Source organism: Miniopterus natalensis, chromosome 13, assembly GCF_054644295.1.
Source record: "Miniopterus natalensis isolate mMinNat1 chromosome 13, mMinNat1.hap1, whole genome shotgun sequence".
Classification (NCBI taxonomy): domain Eukaryota; kingdom Metazoa; phylum Chordata; class Mammalia; order Chiroptera; family Miniopteridae; genus Miniopterus; species Miniopterus natalensis.
In genome coordinates, this window is record NC_142093.1 from 7,409,010 (window position 1) to 7,432,622 (window position 23,613).

Sequence of the window (23,613 nt, forward strand, 5' to 3'; positions counted from 1 at the left end):
CCGGCAAGTTTGCTCGAAGTACAGCTTCCTGGGCCTCACCTCGCAGCTTCGGAGCCAGCCAAGGGGGGCAGAGCCCAGGAGCCTGCATTCGGCGGCCGTATTCTAAGTGCCACTTCCCCGCTCCCCAGAGGACTTGGGTCAGAGCGTTTAGGAGCCAACCTCAGAACCTCAGAAGACAAATAAAATTCTTGAACCTATTATTTCAGGGGGTGAGGGGAAAGCTGAAGATTTCACACACAACCGAAACTTTGTTTTTAGTCTGCTTCTTATTAAAAACAGACCGGGACCCAAAGAAACCCCATCAGGGGTAGGTAATGAAGTAATCATGATCATAATAAAAGAACAGAATGGAAAAACTGCCTGGCCTCGAGCAAACCACAAAAAAATTGTCTTCTGCCTGCAGTGCTCCACCGAGCCGTGGGGATGAAAATAGCCCACTGGCCACATGGAGAGGGAGCCCCTCTCGCCGCCCGCGAGTGCGCGCTCGCAGACCCCCACCCGCCGCAGCTCCAGCGCTGGTATGCGCTCCGTGATTAGGGCTTTCTTCGGGGTTACAAGGAAGCAGAGTTGTAAATCGGTATTAGAATGTGATCAAAAGGAATGTCTGCATGCAATTATTCTGTTTGGAGGCCGGCATTCAGAGGCACCGGCTTTCAAGCCCTGGCTCGGTCACGTGGCACGCTCTGCGCACAGCCGCGCACATGACTTTGGTCCCCACGAGAGAGAAGACAAAGGCTCGGCTTTTATCATTGTTGCTCCTTTGTTCCAGAATGAAGTCGCACTCCAGCAGCTCAGAAAGGACCCTCGCCACCAGCTCCCCTGGCCGGCCGGGACCACTGCGGGAGGAAGCCTCGCTAATAACCCCTTGCCCCGGAAACTCGCAGTTACTGTAATTCGAGAACAGACATCCCCTGCTGAACAGAAACTCACTCACTACACTGCGGCCTGGGTAAGGGGGAGAGGGGGCAGAAAGAACACTCGTGATGCCCGTCTCCTGAGCTCCGGACACTGTGCTGGGCATTTCACATCCGTTTTCACGTTTCCTTCAATGAGCCATCCCAACCACCCCACCAAGGAGGTATTATTTATTATCCCTCACGGAGCAGGGAAGAATCTGAGGCTCAGAGGGCTTGTGCACATTTCCCACGGTCACAGGGTGGCAAGGGGCACTGCTGAATCAAGTAAAAGACCTCCTTAAAGGAATGACACAGGGAAAAGCAAATTGGGGGAATGCAGGTGTCCCGTGAGTTTACATTATGGTGGCGGCTCGTCAAGGCTGCTGAACGTTATACATGCATCTAGGAAAGCAAAACCCAAAATCCCAATCGGTCAGATAACATCGGAAGCACTCAGCCCTGTGCCAAGCCCAGCCAGCCACCTTCATCGGCGGGCGTGAGACCAAAGGGTTGTGTTTGGGAATAGAACTGTTAGCACAGACGTGTTCCAGCGATTGCATGATTGCCATCCTAAGTCACAAGGCTCTGGTCTGGGCCCCGTCTACCAGTCCAGCCTCGTGTGTAGCTGCCTCCCCCTTCCTCTCTGGGTTCCAGCCGAATAGGGCATGGCTGTCCCTTGAGGACACCACCCTGCTTTCTGCCTCAGGCCCCTGGCGCCTGCCCTCCCTCATTCACTGTGACAAGAGGGAAGCTTCATGAGTCTGGGGGCTTCGGTTGGCTATTTCACCACTGCATCTCCACAGTCTAGAACAGAGCCTGGAACATGGTCAACACTCAGTAAATACCTGTTGAGAGAACACATGAGTAACTTAATAAATAATATTTCAGACCTCAGCTCACATCTGATTTCCTCAGTTCGGTGTCCTGTGGGTCACATCCCCCTTGTTAAATGCTCTGATTTCTGACCTACCTTTGTCTTTATTGTGTATATGCATTTGTGTGATTGCTAATGCATGTGATTGCTAATGCCTGTGTGATTGTATATGCATTTGTGTGATTGCTAATGCATGGCTCTCCCCCAAGACCTCCATGACGGCAAGGACCCGGCCTGTTCTGCTCACTGTGATGCTCTCACTGACAGTTCTACTGCGGGTGTTGCATAAATGAGCGGTGGATGAATAAGTGGCCACGCCGGTCTCAGGAGGTCAAGGCTTTCTGAGCTCTTTTTATTACACAGTACTCAGAAGAACTAAGAAAAAATGGGTTGGGAATCAGATGAAAAAAGCAGCAATCTGATTTAAAAATGGGCAAAGGAGCTGAACATTTTTCAAAGAAGACATCCAAATGGCCAACGGGTATATGAGAAGGTGCTCAACGTCACTAGTCATCAGGGGTGATCAACAGGGGTCATCAGGATGGCTGCTATCTATATATACATATTTTTAAAGAGTGACTGTCTCAAGGGTGTGGAGAAAAGGAGGCCTGTACACTGTTGGTGGGAATATAAATTGTTAGGCCTCTACGGAAAACAGTAAGAGGTTCCTCAACAAACTAAAAATAGATCTGCCGTATGATGCAGCAATTCTACTTCTGGGTATGTGCCCAAAGGAAGCGAAAGCAGGGTCTCCAAGAGATATCGGCACCCTCGTGTGCATGGCAGAGCTACTCACAACAGCCAAGACCCGGTCCACCTGTGTGGCTGTTGACAGGTGAGTGCATTAAGAAAATGTGACATACATAGTAATATAATACATGTTTATAGTACAAAATATATATCTTTATAATGAAATCTTATTCTGACATTAAAAAGAGGACATCTGCAACAACATGGATGAACCTGGAGGGCCTTGTGCTAAGTGAAATAAGCCAGACAGAGAAAGACACGTACTGTGTGGAATAACTTATATGGAACCTAAAAAAGTCAGACTCACTGAACCAGAGAGCAGATTGGTGGGGACCAGGGGTGGAGGGGGGGAGAAATGGAGAGATATATGGTCAAGGGGACAAACTTTCAGTTATAAAATGAAAACATTGTGCAGCTTAATGTACAGTGTGGTGACTACGGTTAACAATACTGTATTGTATACTTAAAATTTGCTAAGAAAGTAGGTCTTAAGTGTTCTCACCACCAAAAAAAAAGACAACTATTTGAGGTGATGGATGTGTTAATTAACTTCATTGTGGTAATCATTTCACAGTGTGTACTTATACCAAATCATCACGTTGTGCACTTTAAATATATACAATTTTATTTGTTAATTATACCTCAATAAAGCTGGGAACAAAAATCATGTCTAAATGGCCAATTATTTTTCTCCAGAACACATTCCTGGTTTCAGAATGAAAATCGGTGGTGGGAACGTGAGGTTCATTTAAAAGTCCATCCCCTCGTAGCCATTTTTGATGGAGTGCATGTGCCCCATTAAGTTCGGGGGCCTTCACGAGATTAATTTGATTTACTGCCCGCGAGTTTCCTGAAGCATACGGTGGCGGGCAGACGATGTGGGCTGTGAAAGTCTGGAGGGACGTGTAAAATCTTCCTAGGAGCCAAAGGCCGTTTCGTTTTCATGGCTCAGTTTGCAGGGCCGCCTGGCAGACCCTGATGCAAACCTCAGCCGCACGGGGCAGGCTCAAAACCCGGACATGTGGAGGCCAGAGACTGGGCTGGGACAGGCCACCAGTTGGCAAGATCCCCCCCAGACCACCCTGCCACTTCCTCTTTGCTGGCAAAAGATGTGTCACCTGTGCGCACACGGGGACAACCTCGGTCGTGGGTGTGCTGACCGGCACGGGAGGGCCTGGGTCTTCTGTGGCCTTGAGGACCCAGAGCTCCTGGAACTGGGCGGGACCCACTGGAGCCCAGAGCATGCAAAATCTGGGGTGCAGGGACAGCTGATGCTCACTGGGGGCCCCCAGTCACCCAACACAGCTGCTGGCTCCCAGGGCCAGATGTCTTAGTTGTCACCTCTATTTGGGGGTTGACTGGGAAGGGGGTGTCTTTGAGCACAAGGTGGGTTTTTTCTAACTTGCTCTAGTGGGCTGGTAGGTCCTGCTGCCAGCAAGAAAGAAAATAATAAAATCCCCTCACTCTTGTGTGCGTGGGGGGGGGGAGGGCAAAATATATAAAACATAACATTTACCTTTTTAACTCTTTTAATTTTACAATCTGGCGGTATGAAGTAAATTTACAATATTGTGCAAACATCACCATTTTCAGATCCTGTCAATCACCTCAAACAGAAACCCCGTACCCACTAAAAATAACTCCCACCCTGCGCTCCCCGGCCCCACTTTCTGTCTCTGTGAAACCGTCTATTCTAAGCACCTCGCGTGAGCGGAATCCAGCAACGCCTGTCCCCTTGCGTCTGCCTTGTTTCATGTGGCATGATGTTCTCCAAGTTCACGCAGATTGTATCGTGTATCAGAGCCTCATTCCTTTCTAAGGCTGAAGAACGTTTCATTGTATGGAAACAGCGCCTTTTGTCCGTCCATCCACCTGCTGGCCGACGTCGGTTGTTCCCCCCTTGGCTACTGTGACTAATGCTGCCAGGCAAGTGGCCCCTTCAGAGCTTATTTTTAATTCTTTGGATGTGCATCCAGAAGGGGGATTCCTGAATCCTATGGTAAGTCTATTTTTTTAAAAAAAAATTCTGAAGACGGCTCGGTCATTTCCAATGTTTCACTGGGATGAGGGAGGCTGGTTGAAGTGTTAAGAGCGAAGTCGTCACGGGATGTGAAGCGGGGAGGGGACGTGGCAGATGTGAGGAGAGAAAAGATACAAAATAGTCATTTTAGAAAGAGAATGTATATATTTAGAAAGGGAAAATGTTTCCCTGCCTAGGGGAACATTTTAGGATTACCAGGTTGTGTTGCATGATCATTTGGGGTTCGTGGTGGCGCATGTAAAATGCAAATGACCCGCAGGAGCTGTGCGTGTCCACGCGGTCGGCGTCCGTCGGTCCGTCGCTCTCTGCGGATCACCCGGCGCCCTGCTCTGCTCCGGTGCGGGGCACACGCAGCGTTCCAAGGGGTTCAGGTGACCATCCTCCGGGGACGAGCAGCCCGGTCATTTCCAATGTTTCACCAGGATGAGGGAAGCTGCAGTCAGGGCTCTTTCCCGGCTGCCTTGGCCACAGAAAACTCTTTCTCCGGGGGTGTGCTAAGAGGGGGACGTTCAGGGTCACAAGGTAAATGCGTTTGAAAGTTCCGTAGATTCTTCCGTTGCTCTTTGAAGCGACTCTGCCCATTCAAACTCCGCAAGAGAAGGCGAGCACACCCCACATCTTCCCCAGCCCTGGGTGCAGCAGACGCGCTGCTTTGCTTGTCTGATGGAACCAGAACCGGTCTCCCATTGTTTTAATGTATATTTCCTTTATTATTGGAGATGTTACGTCTTTTCATAGTTTTCTTGCCCATTTGGATTCTTCCTCTTGTGAACTGTCGTCTCACATCCTTTGCCCTGTTTTCTTTTGCACCATGTGCTTTTTCATCCTGATTGATCACAGATGATTATATATTTGGAATATTCATTGTGCGTGTATAGTAACTGCTGCAAATATTTTCCTTAGTTGGTTGCCCATTTTCACTTTTGTTTATGGCGATTTTGATGTGATTGAATTTATCGATATTCTTTAATGGCTTTGGTGTTGTGTCTTATTTCACAGGCTTTCCCTGTCACAAATCCATGAAAATAGTATCTTTTCTTGTCATGCTTTGGTAGTTGTTTTGATCGAACGTTTTATTCCAAGATAATTGTAGATTCACACGCAGTTGAAAGAAATAATACAGAGAGATCTCGTGTATCCTTTACCCATTTTTCCCAGTGGTGGCATCTTGCAAAATTTTAGTGCAAATATCTCAACCGGGACATTGACATTGACACGGTCAAGACACAGAACAAGTCCTTCGCCTGTAAGGGCCCCCTGCTGCCCCTTTATAACTGCATCCACCTGTCTGTCCCCCAGTCCCCACCCACTGCCACCCCACCCTTAACTCTGGCAGCCACTAATCTGTCTCCATTTCTGTAATTTTGTCATTTCAACAACGTTCTGTTAATGGAATCATAAAGCGTGTGACCTTTTAGGGCTGGCTTTCTTCGCTCAGCATAGCGGCCTGGACAGTCACTGAAGCTCGTTGGTGTATCAATAGTTTGTTCCCCTTTATTTGGGGTTTTCCGTGGTAAAGATGCACCCCACCTTGTTTAACCACTCATCTGTTGAAGGACGTTTGGGTTGCTTCCAGTTTGGGGCTATCACAAATAAAGTTGTTATGGGCATTTGTGTACGGATCGTTCAAAAGCACGATGTTAGGTCGAATGATTAGGTGCATGGCTAGTTTTTTCAGAAACTGCCGTTTTTCCCCGATGTCTAGACATTTTACACTCCCGCCTGCAAGTAAGTGATCCAGCTTCTTCACACCCGGGTTCACGCTGTCATGGTTTCATTTTGGCCATTTCCTAGGCGTGTGGTTTTCACAAGCATTTCCCTAGTGGCTAAAGATACTGACCACCTTTTCACAGGCTTACTTGTCACAAACGCATTCTCTTCCCTGAAATGTCTGTTCCTGTCTTTTGTCCATTTTCAAATGTAATTGTCTTGGTGTTTTTTTACTGCTCAGTTTGGAGGGGTCTTTCTATATTCTAGATGCTGGCCCTTTGTGAGATACGTGTTTTACAAATATTTCCTCCTAGTCTCCAGCACATCTTCTTTGCTGGGCCTTCGACAAAGCAAAAGCTTCCCACTTTGATGAAGTCCCTTAGTGCTTTTGGCATCTGGGCTAAAAACCTGCTTAGCCCAAGATCCAAAGACTCTTTGCCTATGTTTGTTTTTCTAAATGTTTTAAAGTTTTATATTTCATGTTTAAGTTTGTGTTGCATTTTGAGTTAATTTTGGTAGGAGGTGTGGGGTCCGAGTCAAGGTTCGCTTTTTTGCCTGTGGATGTCAATCGTTCCAGCTCTGTTTATTCCAAAGGGCCCCCTTCCTCTCCCGAATTGCCTTTGCACCTTTGTCAGAAATCGGCTGGGCATATTTGTGTGGGTCTATTGCTGGGATCTCTTTTCTGTTCCATTGATCCACGTGTCTGTCCGTCTGCCAACATCACACAGCCTTAATTACTGTCACTGTGTAATGTCTGAGAAACTGGGTAGACTAATTCTCACTTAATTTTTCTTTTGCAAAATTATTTTAGCTGTTCTAGTTCCTTTACATTTCCATATAAATTTTAGAATAATTTGTCTATATCTATGAAAAAAATGATTAATTTCACAAGCTTTCTCTATCACAGAAACATAAAAGCAACCTCCTAAGTTTTCTAATTCTTTTATATTTCTTAAAAAAATGCCTTGCTCTTTAAGTAACCTACACTTCGGTGCTATGAATGGTGCAAAGTAGGGATCAAACTTGATTTTGCCATAATCTCTCCCAGCATTTTGAATGGAATGTTTTTTTCACTTATTTGAAATACCAACTTTATGACACACTAAAGTCCTACAGAGTCGAGGGTCACTGTTCTTTCCATTGGTCTATCTATTCCTATGGTGTTGGGGTTTTTATTATTTTCTTGTTTTATTTACCTCTTTTTATTCTGATGTTTATTTATGCCAGCAGCACACTTTTCTATGTTGTTCCAATTCTATAACTTTAAAATATGTTCTGATATCTGGCAGGATAAGTTTCCCTTCACTTTTTGTCTTTTCAAAAGTCTTTTCTAATTCCACGTTCCATGTGAATATTAATAATCACCTTGTCAATTTTAATGAGAGATCCCAGTGAGATGGTTATTGGGATTGTACTGAAATTATAAGTACTTCCCACAATGGATATCGTCGTAGCATTGAGATTTCCCAGTGTAGTATGTATCTCCCTTTATTTTGGTTGTCTTCGTGTAGGTCCTCACGTTCCTGTTAGGATTCATCTTAAATATTTTGTGAGTTTTAACTGTGTTGTGAAGAGGGTGTTTTTACACATCTATTATCTAACTGGTCACTATCATATAGGAACAAAGCCCTTCCCTGTGGATTTCCCGTAAGATAGGCACAGGGACCTTTTTATGTCAGGAGGGTCTGGAGCTCAGAGAGGGAAGCTTGGGCCAAATGCAAGTCCTCTGTCCCCCCTCAAAGTGCCAGACACATCCCAGAAAGCTGCGGAGTGGGGTGCAGCAGGGCTGCAGGGCCTCCTTGGGACATAGCAGGCAGCTCTTGGCTTTGTGTAACCTGACCTCCCTCTCAGCGAGGCTCTGGCTCTGCGGAGACTTAACTGAAGCACCCACTCCTGCACCCCACCCTGTTCCTACTGCTCTGCAGCCTGTCTCTCAGCAGCCGGGTCCCCTTCTCCCCGTCCCTGTGGCCAAGGCCTGCCGCATGGAGGTCCAAGGGTCCAGCCTGAGGAATGAACGCTATGACCATTAAAAGGTTAAAGGGTCATTGCAAGCATGGGATTAGTCACGGGAGGCAGGTGGTCGCTGACCAACCCCTGAGGATGAGGCGAGTGAGAGGCGAGCTTGGAGGAGCCTCAAGGGCAAGGTCAGAACCAAATGCCTAACTCGGGTGGCAACGGGGCCCAGGAGTGGAGGAGACCAGAATCTCGAGTTCCAGGGTGCAGGGAGGCCCCCTGCGTGGGGAGGCAGGCCTGCAGCAGGCTGTGAGGCAGCCACCACTTGGGGGGCCGGGGGAGCTTCATGGTGCGCCTGACCCTTGGCTTCTCCGTCTGTTTCCACGTTTGTCTCCCTCAGGGTTCGTGATGGTGGTAAGAGTTTTACTGGGCAACCCGACTGCACACACTCTCCCGCTTCCCCTGGAGGGAGGACAAGCTGGGGCACAGCACGGGGAGCCTGGCCGTCAGCAGGGCTGCCTGCCCTCCGCCAGGGGTTTGGGCTGAAGCTAATCAGGGAAGGTGGAGCATCCCTGGGAGGCTGGAGAGCCCATGCCCGGGAGCGGCCCGCACGCTCCCCAGCCCCGGGATGGGCTCTGCAGCCCCCGCTTCCCCGTCACCCGCTGGCTGTGACATGGAGGGGCCCCAGTGGCCTGGCAGAGGGGGTTGCTGGAGCAGCATATTACAGACAGAAAGGATCTTACGAACACACAGGAGTCTGCTATGTTACTTTAAAGGCTTACCGCAGGGACCTGGCCCATAAACACTCAGGCGAGGAGGTTTTATGAGTGTAAAAGAGCCCGCCCCTCCCTCTCCCCACCGCCTCCCTGCCTGCACCGAGCCAGGCCAGGGAACCTGTTCTGTCCATAGCAGGGTCTGAGCCTGGCCCGTGGACTCCTGATGTGTCACTTGTCCTTTCACCACCCTCTCTGGCCATGCTGAGCAGATACACACACACACACACCCCGGACAACTCCAGCACAGCATGCCTCATCGCTTCCATCTGCTGACTCAGCTCTTTTAGGGGAGGCGGGTGGATCTTCAAACCAAGAGTTTCCAGCCATCACCCACATCTCTGGGATGACAGAGCAGCCCATTGGTCATTCCCACAAATACACGCAGCAGCTTTGGGCAGGGAGACCTTGTGGGAAGTACACAGGCCTGAAACCTGCTCCCTGCCCCTCTCCTGCAGCATCCCTGTACTGAGCAGAACCCACTTCAACTTCTAGACCTCCTGGGGATTCCCAGTTACACTGAGGGAGTCGGATTTAAATGGACTCACTCCAGGCAGCAGGAGAACATCAGTCTCTAGGGAGAAAGACCTCAAAAGTCTACGGATGCTCCCGTCTGGAAAATGGTGGCTGTGATTCACGCCAAGCCCAGAAGAAAGAGATTCATGGGCCCAGTGTGTCTTCTGTGTGTCCCATGGCATTGTCTAGCCCCATTACTCACACCACAGCCAGGGTGACACAGCCACTGTCTAGTGCTTACTCATGTCTGGCCTGTGGGTGGGCGTGTCCTTCCTAGACAGAGGGAAGCCCCTCTGTGGAGGCAGATCTTCTTCTGTGGCCCCCTGGCATCATGGTAGCTGCCTGCCCTGTTCAGAGCTTCTGTCTCCAGTATATCCCATTCCAACAGGGTGCACGTGTGTGTGTGGGGGGTGCACATGCACAGACAAACCCACCCCCAGCCTTGTCACTGTTGCACACCTTACTATCTGTCCACCAGGCCCACACAGAGAGCCCTGAAGCTGAGCCCAAAACATCCTTTACTTCAGGGTCATGTCTACCAGCCATGTGGAGGCCTTGGGGGGAGGGTTCTGCTGCGGTGCCTCCACTCCTTTCCTCCCCCCACCCTGGTTCTAGGGGGGCCCTCACAGGACCCTCCTCTGCCGGTCACAGGGAGCAAGCCCCTCCCACTCAGGCCTCTCTCTTGTCCCCTCTGGCTTCTGGCCACTCAGGCCCTTTGCTCCTCTCCCTTGGTCCCAGGATGCTGACCGGTGGTCCCCCCACCACTGGCGTGTCATCAGCTATTCTGCTCTGTTCTCCCTCTACATGTGCTCAGAGGGATGGAGCCGGACATCGGCTCCCACAGATCTGGGCCTCCGAGACAAATGGCCCACTCACCTGGCCGTGACGGCCACCTCTCAGCGCAATCCACTGGGGGGTTCTGCTCAGGGTCTCCATCTCCCTTCACCTTGAGTTCAGGGCCCCGTGCGGTGGCATTGGTATCTGCCAGGGACACAGGTGTTTGCCAGGCCCCAGAAAGAGGGTATGCGGGCAATGTGGAAAGAAAGAAAAAAAACAGTGCTTCAAATGGGGATGCTGGGCGCGGTGGGCACCCCCAGCCTGCGCAGCTCATCTTGCTTGGTCTTCTGGGTCTGAGCATAAGTTGTATGTTCCAACAAAAGGGATATGCCCTGGAAGACTTGTCCCCAGCCCTCCAGAGGAAGGCAGGGCCGGCACCACTGTGGCTGTGACCAGCATTGGACTAGGAAAACCCTCCCCAACATATAATGCTCCCCCACAGCCACACCTCCCCCTCCCTAAAAGCTCTGTGGAAATCCCAGGAACAGGTGGGCCAGGAGCAGAGGGCCCAGAGGAACAGGAGGGTCCCCTCAGGAGCTGTGCCCCCCAACTCCCACCATCAGGTCCACGCCTCAGGGCCCAGGCACTCACGATTTCAGGGCACAGCTGTGTGAAGAAGGGGCCTGGGACAGCTGTCAGCCACACAGCAGGGGACGCCGCCCTGGCTCCCTCATTTCCATTCCCACTAAGAGGCCCGGAGTGAATGCCAGGTTCAGTCAATCAACTCGTACTTTAGCTGCACCAGCTGCGGATCACATCCCATCCCACAAAGATGAGGTCCCTGCCTCAGGAGCACGTGGCTTCAGGGCCCTTTGGGCATGGGGGTGGACACTGAGGCATGGCTCTGCACAGTGAGGCATGGCTGTGGACACTGAGGCATGGGCGTGGACACACACCGAGACATGGCTGTGGACAGTGAGGGTGGCATGGACACTGAGGCATGACCCTGGACACTGAGGCTTGGCCATGACACGCAGCACAAGGCTTACCTGCCTTTCCATCGGGGTAGCTCCAGGATATCAGGGCCAAGACATCTCCTTGTGATGGGGTTGGAGGAATGAAGAAAGACCCGTGGGCATTGAAGATAAGGCCTCCACAGTGGGAACGGGCCCGGATGCTGGGTGCTCCTCCACCAGCCCAGCCTGGGTCTGACAGGCTTCTTTAATGTTGATAGTTAACGTTTTATAGATATTTCTCCTGCAGCAAGTTCAATCACATCTGCTTAGGCAGACATCCAGGCCCGGGGCATGTGGGCAGATGGAGCGAAGGCCTGAGGCTCTGGCGGGCAGGCCTTCCTGCTGTAAAGCTCTGTGTCTGATAGGAAACATAGGCTGGGGAGGGGGGTCGGCCTGGGTTCCTTCCTTTCTGGTCTAAGAGCCTCTGGCGACTCAGCCTTTTCTTTAGTAGCATCTTCATGTGGATTCTGAGGTCTGGGTCTGGGCAAACCCCCTTCTGGGAAAACAGCATCAGAGCTGATATCAGACTGTGGCTTACACAACAGCCCAGCAGGAAGACAAAGAACCTCACTGCCAGTTACAGGGCCAGGGATGACAGAGGCTGGCCCTGGGCAGGGCTGGAGTAGGCCGGCCAAGCAGGCAGCAGAGGTCCTGGTAGTGGGCAGGGAGTTGGCGGGGAGCCCAGCCATGGGACCCCCACCCCGCAGGACTGGTGGTGCTGGGTGGGTTACTGCCAGGGGATTGGTCATGGACTGTGGGGCACAAAGCAGGACAGAGACCTACAAACAGGGCCTGAGATGAGAATGGTGCCTCTCTAGGTCTCCTGTCCCCATGGGGAGGGGTCCCCACTCTGGTCCTTCAGCCACCAGCACAGCAAGCTTGGGTGGGGCCACTTCACCTCATGGCCACCTTCCTCCTTGCCCTGGGTTACTCGGTGAGGTGCTCAGAGGCCTTCAACACACACCCGTCGGACACCTAGCTCACCCCAGGGTGTGCATTAAGCTTTGGTGTTACTCCCCGCCGGGGTGGCTCGGTGGTTGAATGTCGACCCATGAACTAGGAGGTCACTGGTTTGATTCCTAGTTCAGGCATATGTCTGGGCTGTGGGCTTGATCCCTAGTGAGGGGGTGTGCAGGAAGCACTCGATCAATGTTCCTCTCTCATCAATATTTCTCTCTCTCTATTTCCCTCTCTCTAAAAAAAATCAATTAAAAACATATTTAAAAAAAAGCTCTGGTGTTACAAAACAAATACAATACAGTTCCTTCCCTGAGGACTTCCTGCTTGGAGGGAGCAGGAGCAGAGAGTGGACGGCGTAATCGGGCAAGGATAGGGGGATGTAGAGCCGGTCTTGGGGGCACGGAGGGGAAGCCCCCAGCATGGGGTCACAGCACAGGGCACAGATAACAGGAAGACGGGCTGCACCTCCTGCAGGGACCACCGTCACCCAGCCCGGCCTCAGCCCACTGCTCCCCACCCCTCCCCAGGAAGCCTACCGTGGCCAACAGCCAACAGGAAAAGCACCCTCATGTGCTTTCCCCACAGAGCTTGTTTCTGGTCTGAGGACACACACCCCTCTCCAAAGAACCAAACAACTAGCTGGGCTGGGTGACTAACTCTTTGCATCTCCAGAAAACCCAGTGACTTAGCCTAGCTAAACAGAGCTCCCATCAGGAGTGGCCTGGCTATCCTGTCATGCGAACAACAGTGGCTCACACAGGCCCACATTTTCCACTGTCCTGAGTGCCTACCATGTGGAAGGTCTCATGCTAGGTGAGGCTTACACTTCCCTTGAAGGTAGGCAGGGTGCTGGGTTATTATCTAATGCTGCGTAACTAACCACCCCAAAATTTAGTGGCTTAAAGCAACAGCCACATTTATTTCACTTGTGAACGTGCAAAATGAGCAGGGCTCAGCAGGGCTGGCTCCTCTCTCCTCCAACTGGTCTCAGCTGGGGCAGCTCAAAGGAGCAATAAATAGCCATCTGAAGGTGCTCACTCACGTGCCTGACTCCTGGCAGGGAAGGGCCCACAGCTGGGGTAGGGTTCCTCGAACACCTCTCTCTCTCCCCCTGTGGTCACGCCTCCAGTCTCCCCAGCACCATAGCTTCTGGGTAGCCAGACTGACATCCGGCCCTAAGGCTCCTGGGCATCTGTCCTGTGCCAGGGGAAGCCAGGCAGATGCTGTATCCCCTTTCCTAACCTAGAATCTGGGGTCACGGAGCATCATCACTGCCTCCATAATTAGAAGCAGCTCATCAAAGCGGCCCATATAAGGAGAGGACAATTAGAGCCCGCCTTCTGCTGGGAAGCATGTCAAAGAATGTGTGAACAGGACTGCGAACATGTGATAAACTCACCACGCAAGACAAAGGTCACTGTCCCCTTTTACAGGGGCCTGCAATAAAGAGGTCTGTCAGCTCACGCAGCAATTTGGAACCAGGTGAGAACTCTAAGCCACGTCTTCTGGCTCCGAGCCCAGGCCCTCCTTCAATCTGCCACCTGGCTCAGTGACAAAGGGCTCAGAGTCCCTTGGAGCATCTGATAAAATTTATAAACAATTTTCCCAGGAAAAAAAAAAAAAGCATACATAAAAATGTGTGTCCTTAAATTTGTGGGGGCACTTCCTGTTTCTGACCTAGTATGTGGGAAGCTTCAAGTTGCTACCATAAAATGCTGAACAAACTGAAAAACCAATAACTCTTCTTAGAGGGGGCACAGAGGTGGGGACACAGCAGAGAGTCTCCGCTAGCCAGAGCAGAGCCCACAGCACACACTCTGTGGGAGCCAGGGCTGGGCTGGGAAGCGGCCCCATGACTGACGAATTGCTGGAGCCTCAGGCAGGACAAGGCGGAGAGAGAAAAGCTACCGCCGGCCCAGTCCCTGGGGTGCCCACACTTCTGTGAGTTTTTCCTCTGAGAGCTCAACCAGGTTCCCCCAATAAATAGCAAAGGGAAACCCTCTCGTGCTCCTGGTAGGTAGGGGGACAAGGAACCCTTTTTAACTACCCAGAGTCCTCTGCTCGGCTTGACAAGGCCTGTGCTCGGGAGAAACTAGTTCAGAGACTACCTGACCTGGCAGGAGGGGAGTAGCTGGCTTCAGCCCGCTCTGGCCATCGTGTCCTACCAAAGGGGGAAACACTGGGAAGCACGGGTGAAGTCCACAGTCCAGAGGTGCAGGCTCACTGAAAGACAGACCTCACCACAGGGCTGGAAGACTGCCCTCCCCCACGCCCGACCACCCCATCACTAACGGCCCATTTACAGCAGCTCCTTTTACCTGCGCCTCGTGTCCGACTACCAAGAAAAAATTACAAGACGTGCTATAAGGCAAAAACACAATTTGAAGAGACAGAACGAGTGTAGAACCAGACCCAGACACGGCTGGGATGCTGGAGCTATCAGGCTGGACACTTAAAACAACTGCGATTAAGATGCTAAGGGCTCCGATGGACAAAGCAGACAGCGTGCAGAACAGATGGACGCTGTAGACGCAGAGATGGAAATCCTAATCACGAATCAAAAGAAATGCTAGAGCTGAGAAACGCTAACAGGAATGAGGAATGCCTTTGATGGGCACATTAATAGACTGGACAGGGCTGAGGAAAGAACCTCCGAGCTTGAGGATATCTCAGTGAATTTGTGGTTATATTTACAATATAACCGAAAGTAAAAGGCTGGGCTAATCACTTCTGACCTGCAACTGCACCCAGCACAGCCACCACACCCAGGGCAGCCAGTGTGCTGCCCGGAGCAGGTTCCTGTCCCCACACCTGCCTGGCAGCCTGGAGGCCTCTCTCAGGGCAGCCTCGGGTTCTGGGGAAAGTTGGCCTGTAGACACGTCTGGGTGGTGCTGTGTTGGCCAGGACCTCCTCCCCATACACACCAAGTGGAGGAAAATGCAGAGTTCCCTCCTGCTCCTGACGTTGGCAGACCCAGGGGCCTGGAAGGAGAGAACGGAACCCAGGCTCCCTTCCCTGAAGCCACCAGCCTTCTCACGCCCCGGAGCAGCTGGGCCAGGGCCCCAGGGCAGCCACACAGCAGAACAACAAACAAGCCTCTCACGAGAGGTTTTGTGTTCTGCATTTGACGCTGGAGGGGCAGCATCGTGGATCCCTATTCCCCTTTCCTTCTGCTCAGACCTGAGAAAGGAACACGCCCATCAGACACTGCAGACCACAGAGGGTATGGTGACACCTGGTCCCCCGCCCGCCCCCTAGGCTGGTTTGTGGAGCTGTATGGAAAGAGGGCTTATAGACGAAACTGAAATTAGTTTTGTTTCACTCTATTATCTTGAAATAAAGAGCTTTACGAGAAACTGGACATTAGCAGCTTACTTACTTGAAGGCCCAGGTGACAAAATATGGTACAGATTGGAAGGAGAAGGGACCTTAATGTGGGGCTCAACCCAGTGGGGTCTGAAGGGAAGGCTGCCCTGGGCTGGCACCTCGAGTGTTTTGTTGCGTTGGAATGCAAGATATCAGAAGTGGAAGGAGCAGGTGACAAGGGTGCCAGCAGGTGTGGCTCATTCTTGAACACACCTGCACACAGTGGGGGTGAGGGTGCCCCTGAACGGCGCTCAAGTCCTACAGTGGCGGGGCAGGTGGTGTTGAGTAGTCACGCTTACGTGGCCTTGTGTGTGCCCAGAGTGTGGTGGGAGCTGAAGTGTTAATAGAGAGACATGCAAAGCGCACGTGAAGTTGGAAAGCGCGAGGTGGTAAAACACCACGTTCAGTCGGGAAAGTGACACGGAAGGACCAGCAGTGCTGAGACACAGGGATGGATGGAAGCCAGGTCGTTCCAGGCGAAGGAAACACCTGATTTGGGGACACGAAATGCTCCATTCCGAGTATGGTCACTGTAAGGTTCCCACAGGTATATTACAGGACTCTAAAGGGACATCTCGGAGGGCTCTCTGGGGTTGCTCCAGGGGTGATGGTGGCATTACTGTTGGGTCGAGGTGCTGGATTACTGCCAGTCTTCTCCTGAGGGTAGGAAATGTCCCTAAAGACTGGCATAGACATCCTCTGAAGTGTGACTTTATTCTGGTAAGGGAGATGGGAAAAGTTTGTCCTCGGACCCAGGGAGAGTCCCAGGGAGGGTCAGGAGGTCAGAAGGGGAGTCAGCCTTGGTCTAGACTGAGAGGCTGTCAAAGTGTAGCCAGCCTCTGGGGGGGACAGCTGCCCATGGAAGACAGACGAGGGGCCTGGGAGGGCATTACAGCCCTGTGAGGGGGACAGTGGGCTCCATGTCGGCCTGAGTGTGGCTGGGCCCACCGGGGAGCCCTGGGAGCAGGTTCGAGCATTGGGAGCCCACCTGTGCATATCTGTGCACCTGCCTTCGGTGTGTTTGTGTCCCTGGGGTTCTCCCTTGGGACTCAGGGAGAACCTGGGAGTCTCAGCCTCACACTGCTTCTAAGAAGAGCAAGAGAAAAGCTTACCGCACCTTCCTCATGATACCCAAGACTTGGTGCCAGGACACCGAGACACTGCTGCCAGGCAACCTCATGTCTCACTGCCTTGCTGAAAGCAGCAGGACCGTGGCACTGCCTCACTCCGCTTTCTAGATCCCCTGTGAGTGCATTTACTTGGCAGAACGGAATTCACCCGCAGAGCCCTAGCTGCAAGGGAGCCCATCAACGGAGTCTCATCTTTCTCACCTCTAGTAAGTGGAAAGGCACATTAGGAGGCGGAGGGGGATGCTCACGGTCTATCAAACTGTCAGCAAATCTGACATGTTAAGTCTGCATTTTACAGATGGTGACACTGGGGCTTAGAGAGAGAAGCATTTGAAATAGAGTCACCTGCCAGCACCTGGCAAAGCCAGGACTTAAAGCACTGAGGTGCCAGCAAATATTTACAAACCAGTTCTCCACGGGCAATTCCATCATGGATGTTGGTTGATATTTTTTTTCTTTATGTTAATGAACAAAACAAAAGTAGAACAACTTAGACATATGTTGGAACTTTGCTCTTTTGTCAATGACATGAGGGACTTTTTTCTAAATCAGATAAGAAATTTCAAACATGTGAAGAGTATTTCCTTATTTTTTATGCTACTCACAATGTAGTAACTACAGATACCACACCCTTCAGTTGTACCTGCTCGATTAACATTTTCTCTGTGTGTAAATATTCTCATTGTGGCTGATTTCAAACTAACAAAGGGACGTCACTGAACAAAGAGCTGGGAATAGCTGTGCAGTGCAAACTTCTGCATAGTATTTCCATGTACAAATATAGCAGGAGTAAATAACCTCAGAGTATAGATAATAGTACAATAATTAAGGAGTGGTGGTGTTTAAATCTGTATTACTTTTGTGTTTAATATGATTGATTCAATTATAAAGTTATTTAATTGTTAATAATGTTATGTTTATCAACCCGCTCCCCAAATCCCTGAACATTTAAGAATCAGTTCTTGGAGGTGTACAATACGGGCACAACCCACTGACTTAAACCCGGGACTTCTGATATGAAAGCCCATGCTCTTAAGCAACTCAACACAGCTGGACACCCAGAGGATTGCTGGTGGTAAGTAGTGGAGTGGAGATTTTTAAGTAATCTGACCCCAAAGCCAAGTTCTTACTCACCAACACTTGGATAATTGTCTCCACTGTTTTTCTGTGGCTCTGGAAAGCTGTCCCATTAGCCATGGGTGGGCCCGATGGGAAAGAGGGGGAGACATAGCAAGTGGACTCCGAGGGACCTGCTGGGCTACCCTACCCTGGACCCCAGGCAGAGGGAGGGTCATGGACCCTCAGGCACTATCAAGCATTGTTCCTTCACTGCAGAGAGGGGCACCTGCCCAGGGTCACACACAAAGGCTGGGGTTGAGTTGGGACTAGAGCCCAACTCTCCTCATTCATTCCCAGGCCAAGGCATGTCCACAGACCTGTGCCCAGTGGGGACTGGCCAAGAGGAGCCAGCACTGCAGTCATGGGCTGGAAGAAGCTCCATAGGACACACAGATGCCAGAAACAGCCCGAGGCCTGCTGCGTGCCCAGGCCTGTTCCAGGCACCCTGGGGAGCTGCTATTGTTGGGAGGAGAGAGACGATGGACCAACCAAGCCCTGCACACAGCTGCATTGTCCAATTTGGTTGCTACTAGTCACATTTGACGATTTATATTTAAATTCATTCAAATCAAGTGAAACTTAAAATTCAGTTCCTTAGTTGCAGTTGCAAGAGCTCAATTGGCACATCTGGCTAGGGTGATGGTACTAGATAGAGCAAATAGAGACGTTTCCATCATCACAGGAGATTCTACTGTCAGCACAGGGCCCAGAAGGAAGTCAGAGACCACGTGGAAGAGCGGTTCTTGGAAGGAAAAGTCCTTGAAGAACCAACTACCATGAGCAGGGCCCCACCCCAGGCCCAGGCCTCCCTCCTTCCCCACGCACTCAGCCCCAATCCCAGGCCTGAATGGCCTGACCAGAGGCCTATTTGCGGCTGTCCCCACCAGCCAGGGCTGGAGAATGGTGCTTGTGGGGACTTGCAAGGAGCTGACCAGGAGCCAGCAGTTGTGGGAACAGCTGAGCCTCCTTCAGGCCACAAGTGACTGCGGCCCGGCGGAGTGAGGCCCACAGGAGCACCACCCACCTGCCTGAATCCCAAAGGGCTGTGAGGACAGAAACCTAAGCCAGGAAGGGAGCTGGCTGGGGCTGGAAAAGATTCTGCGCCCCCTGTAGGGGGTGGGCACTGTGGGCTTGTTTCTCTGAATCTTTGATGCTCCTTGGAGACTTTCAAATGGATGTCCCTGGTCAAGCACCGTGTGCTATTTGCCCTGGGGTTTTCCTTTTATTTATTTTTAAATCTGTGTCATTCAGTTGGTTCTGTAAAGTGCAAAAGAAGTAACCCAGCCAAAAAAAGAAATACTATACAGTTTATAGGGGAGGGGGAGTTGGTAGCTGGCAGGGGACAGCTGAAAGCAAAGTCCTGCGCACTCACCTCACACTTCACAGCTTCGGTGCTTGACCCGGTAAAAATCTCCTCGAGTCTTCACGGAATCTATGTATACTTGCGGGCGAACATAAACTTCTTGAGATCTTAACAGAATCCATGCAGACGCTCATAGAATCCTGGAAGCAGCCCGTCGGGGGAAGCCGTGGAGCTGACTGTGGTCAGACAGCCTCTGCGTCTGCCCGTCTGTGTCGCGACAATGGCACCTCCGCTCTCAGCAGCTCCCCCTGCACAGCTCGGCCGAGCCCCCGCTCTGCGTCCTTCCCTGGGCACGTCTGAGAAGGAACAGGAGCCCCCTGCCCCTGGGAGTAGTTTTAGTCCCTGGATATATGTTTGAAAAAAAGAAAGGAAGGAGAGAGAATGAAAATATTTTTTGTAATTCAAGCCAGGCTGAGCCACCTCTAACTCAGAACTGTTCTACAACAAACACCAAACAGATAAACCATGTCCCGGTGACTCCCGGGGCCTCTGCCTGCGCGCAGCCCCCTCCCCCATGGCCTTGGGCAGCCAGGAGCAGGGCTGGCCTTCTTGGGAGACTGAGTCACCAAATGTAACCTCAGCAGCAGCAAGAGAAGGGCTATCGGAGGGTAAGGCAGAAGCAAGTGAGGCCACGTCTTGGGACAACCAATAGATGTTTCTCTCTCACGTCAGTGTTTCTCTCTCTCTCTCCCTTCCCCCCTTCCTCTAACTCTAGAATCAATGAAAAACATATCCTCAGGAGAGGGTTAAAAAGAAAAATTTAAAAAGATGATAATAGCATTGTGGTTATGTTTTTAAAAGAGTCCTTATCTTTTAGAGATATAACTTCATTTCTAGATGAATACTGTCCTAGATTTGCTTCCAAATAATTGAGGGGTTGAATAGAAAGTAGGTGGGGGTAAGATGAAACAAGCTTGGCTGAGTTAACAATTGTTGGGGTTTGGTGTGGATACGTGGAGGTTCATTACACTAGTTTATTTATATATTGTTTGAAATTTTATGACATAACTTTTTTTTTTAATTTAAAAGGAAAGTGTCCCAGATTGGACAATACATGTGATCACTCCAGTTCAGTCACCAGGAGGGATTTTGCCACCAGGGGACAGTTGGAAGTGTCTGAGACGTTTGGGGTTGTCATAATTGGGGGCGGTGTATCTACTGTCCTCTCATGGGTACAGGCCAAGGATGCTGCTAAATGCTACAGTGCACAGGGCAGCCCCCACAACAAAGCCCCAGGTGTCAGAGGGGCTGAGGTTGTAATGGATACTCTAGGGGTGATTATTTAACACAAAAATAATTCACACTCAGAGTGGCTAGTGATGTTTTCAAACATAGTTATCTAAATCTCCTCCCCAAATTCATTAGTTAGCACAAGAGGTGTTCTGGAGAACTGATCACTGGTAAAGTAAGTGATGTTTTAAAAATGTGTTCAGCTGGAAAGGTGGTCTAGGCAGGCAACTACATCTTTGCTTGAGCAAGATAGAAGAATCCAGCAAACCTGGCTGCCTGACACCCAGGGACTAGTGCTCCGGGTGCGTTCCCATTTGGTTCTGGGTCCTCCTCTGCGCCCCGACTACCCCCCAGACTCTGACAGAAGGCTCTGTCTCCTGGTGCAACCAGAATGAGGGCTGGTCCTGCTGACAGAACACAGGCTTATCTTGGCAGCACTAACCTCTCATGCAAGTGCTCGCTGGATACCTAGGGACAAAGAAAGGGGATGCCCCGAGCTCAGTGGCGAGGGTCAAATGACTGTTTTGGTGCCTACTTGTTATTAAAAATATGTCATTGTTGCAGAATCTGATCCGAAATTTGCTTTCGTTGTAACTTACCTCTCTGGAGCAAGGGCGTCACCTGAAGACTCATAGCCCCCACCTAATCCTTGGGGACACCAGTGTTTACTTAACAACCTGATAGTCATTTCAACGGCCAAGCTGGCTGAGACCAGGAGATAATGCTGGTGGTGTATGCGGAGGAAAGATTAGTGAGATTAGACCTTTCTCACTTCCTTCGGGATCTTTCCAGTGTCTTCCTGTACCTCCCTGACACCAACACTGTGTATCACACCTCATTCCAGCTTACTAGGGTTTCACCCATGTCTCCTAACACCTACATCTGTGGCTTCAACCATGGCCAGGAATGGTCAGCTTGTGCCCAAGGCCTCCAGAGCAGAACAGTAAACACGCAGGAGCGCTGCATGGCCCGAGTCTGGCCTTTGGGGCTAGAATTGGTCACGGTGACCAAGACTGGTTTCCCGCTCCTTCTCATCTGCCTCCAGCTGTGGCCGGGCTGGGACAGGCTGCCTCTGTGTCCTTGAGCGCTAGGGGCCTGGCTGCTCAGCACCACACGTCCTGCCCAGAACTGGGCTCCCTGGTCGCAGGCAGTGGCCAGGCATTTAGGGGCAGGGGGACAGTCAGACAACAGCAAGAGGGGCTGGGAGAGAAGCCACTAAGGAAGCCTTATTTTCAGTCATCAACAGCTGGAGAGAGTTGGAGAGGGGGGAGCACTGTGCTTTTGAGTGGGGGAAGGGTGGGCGTGCATGGGAAGAATGCCCCTACCCAAGGGGGGTGGGAGGACCCCGAGGGAGCTTTCTAGAGCTGTCATGCGATGAGCTCCACTGACTTCTCCATTCTGAGGGGGAGCGTTGCTGCCCTAGTCGGTCCTAAACATGGTACACACGTGCGCCGCACACACATACACACACAGGCCCCTGGGCTGCGTTATTTGGCCTCGTGGCCCTTTCTTTCACAAGGTCTCGGATTATGAGTCCTACAAGGATGACGTGAATTCCTCCTAGCTGCTAACCCCAGGGTGCGCTGACTCCCATGGGGTCCCCAAAATGCTCCCATCAGCCCAGAGGCCAGCTCCCTGCCTCCCAGGACTCTCCCTCAAGGTGCACCTCTGAAAGAGACAGAGGCCCTGCAGAGGGCAGAGGCCCTCCTGGAGGCACATGTGCCTGTGCCAGGGTTATTCAGTGGGATCTCCCTGCTGAACCCTCCTGTGGCTGCTTTTGCCTCCATCCCTGCCGGCAACTGCCCCATGGGAGGCTTGGGGTAGGGAGGAAAAGTGGTGCCAGGGCTCTGGAAATCTCTACAGTTCCCCTCCCCCAAACCATGACAAATAAACATATACTGCAAAAAGTCCAGTATGTGATTTCAAGGCCCTTTTCCCACCAGCTGCCACCCAAGCCCAGCCCGTCTAGGGGTCCTGGTGCCACCCCCTGCCCCCCAGATCGCAGCCCACAGCAGCATGTGTGCAGTTCTTCTTGTCTGCTCCTCTGCCTGGGGTCCTCTGAGCACGCGGACTGGGCAGGACATTGTTGATCTCTGTCTCCCAGCAGAACTCAGCCCAGAGCCCCCTAGCCCCGTCCCCACCCCCGCCCCCACGCTCAGAGGACGTCAATGAGTGTGGGCAGAATTTAATTGCCTGACAAGTTCAGATTCGCATCTTTGATCTGAGAAACTGGCAGAGCTGGGTAGTGGAGAGAGAACTCAGGATTCTGGCGCAGATGGACCTGGGCTTGAATCCCAGCTTTGTCACTTAACATCGTGTGACCTTGAACAGTTGCTTCACTCCCCTGAGCCTGGTGTCTTCTTCTGGGAAATGAGGATGGTCAGCTGTACCTAACTCGAAAGGGACCATGTGAGAGGTGATTACTCAACGTGCATGTCTAGCACCTGGTGGCCACAAGTCTTCCTCTAGGCCCTAGAGTCTCAGGCAGGGGTGGGGAACATCCGGCCCACAAAATCATTTGGTCTGGCCCTGCCAAGGCAACCGCAGGCGGGACTCGAAATTTAATAAATCTAGGAGCTTTTTTCATAGCTAATTTTTAAGTTGATAATTTTGTATGGCTCATGAATTATAAATATCCAAATGGCCCTTGGCAGAAAAAAGGTTCCCCACCCCTGTGCCTAGGGGATGAGCTGTGCCCAGCTGTGAGTGGTTTAGTCTTGGTTCCGGGCACCAGGGTCTCTGTGTTATCGGCATAGTAAGCACTTTCTGTATATCCTAATCTCTACAATGGACCTTTGAAGAAAGTATCATCATCATCATTATCAAAATACCTTTTTATAGCCCAGGAAACTGAGACACAGAGAGATTGTGAGGCTCGGCCAAGATCACACATCTGCTAAGTGGCAGAGTTGCTGTTCGAACCAAGGCACTGGGCGTTGGTGCTGGTCCTCCTAGCTGTGCACTGAACTGCTCTGAGTTCACACAAGAGGGGAAATGGACAGGACAAGTTCCTTGATGTGATCAAAAATGTTTGCTAAGCTCCCAGAACAGAATTAGGAGGGGTGGTTCCAGCTGCACAGCACGGTCCTGGGGAGCAGCTCCGGCCCCAGGCCTGCTGAGGAGCTTTGCTGAGACCTGG

The 23,613-nt window shown here is 51.3% G+C and overlaps 1 long non-coding RNA gene across 1 annotated transcript; it reads right to left on the reverse strand.

Moving 5' to 3' along the window:
* Positions 1-1,409: 1,409 nt before the first annotated feature.
* LOC107546377 (uncharacterized) lies at positions 1,410-11,403 on the reverse strand. The gene is made up of 3 exons (XR_001604122.2): positions 11,340-11,403; positions 10,390-10,494; positions 1,410-1,741 (listed from the first exon to the last, which is right to left on the reverse strand). It is a non-coding gene; the product is annotated as an uncharacterized LOC107546377 (long non-coding RNA).
* Between the last annotated feature and the right edge of the window lie 12,210 nt (positions 11,404-23,613).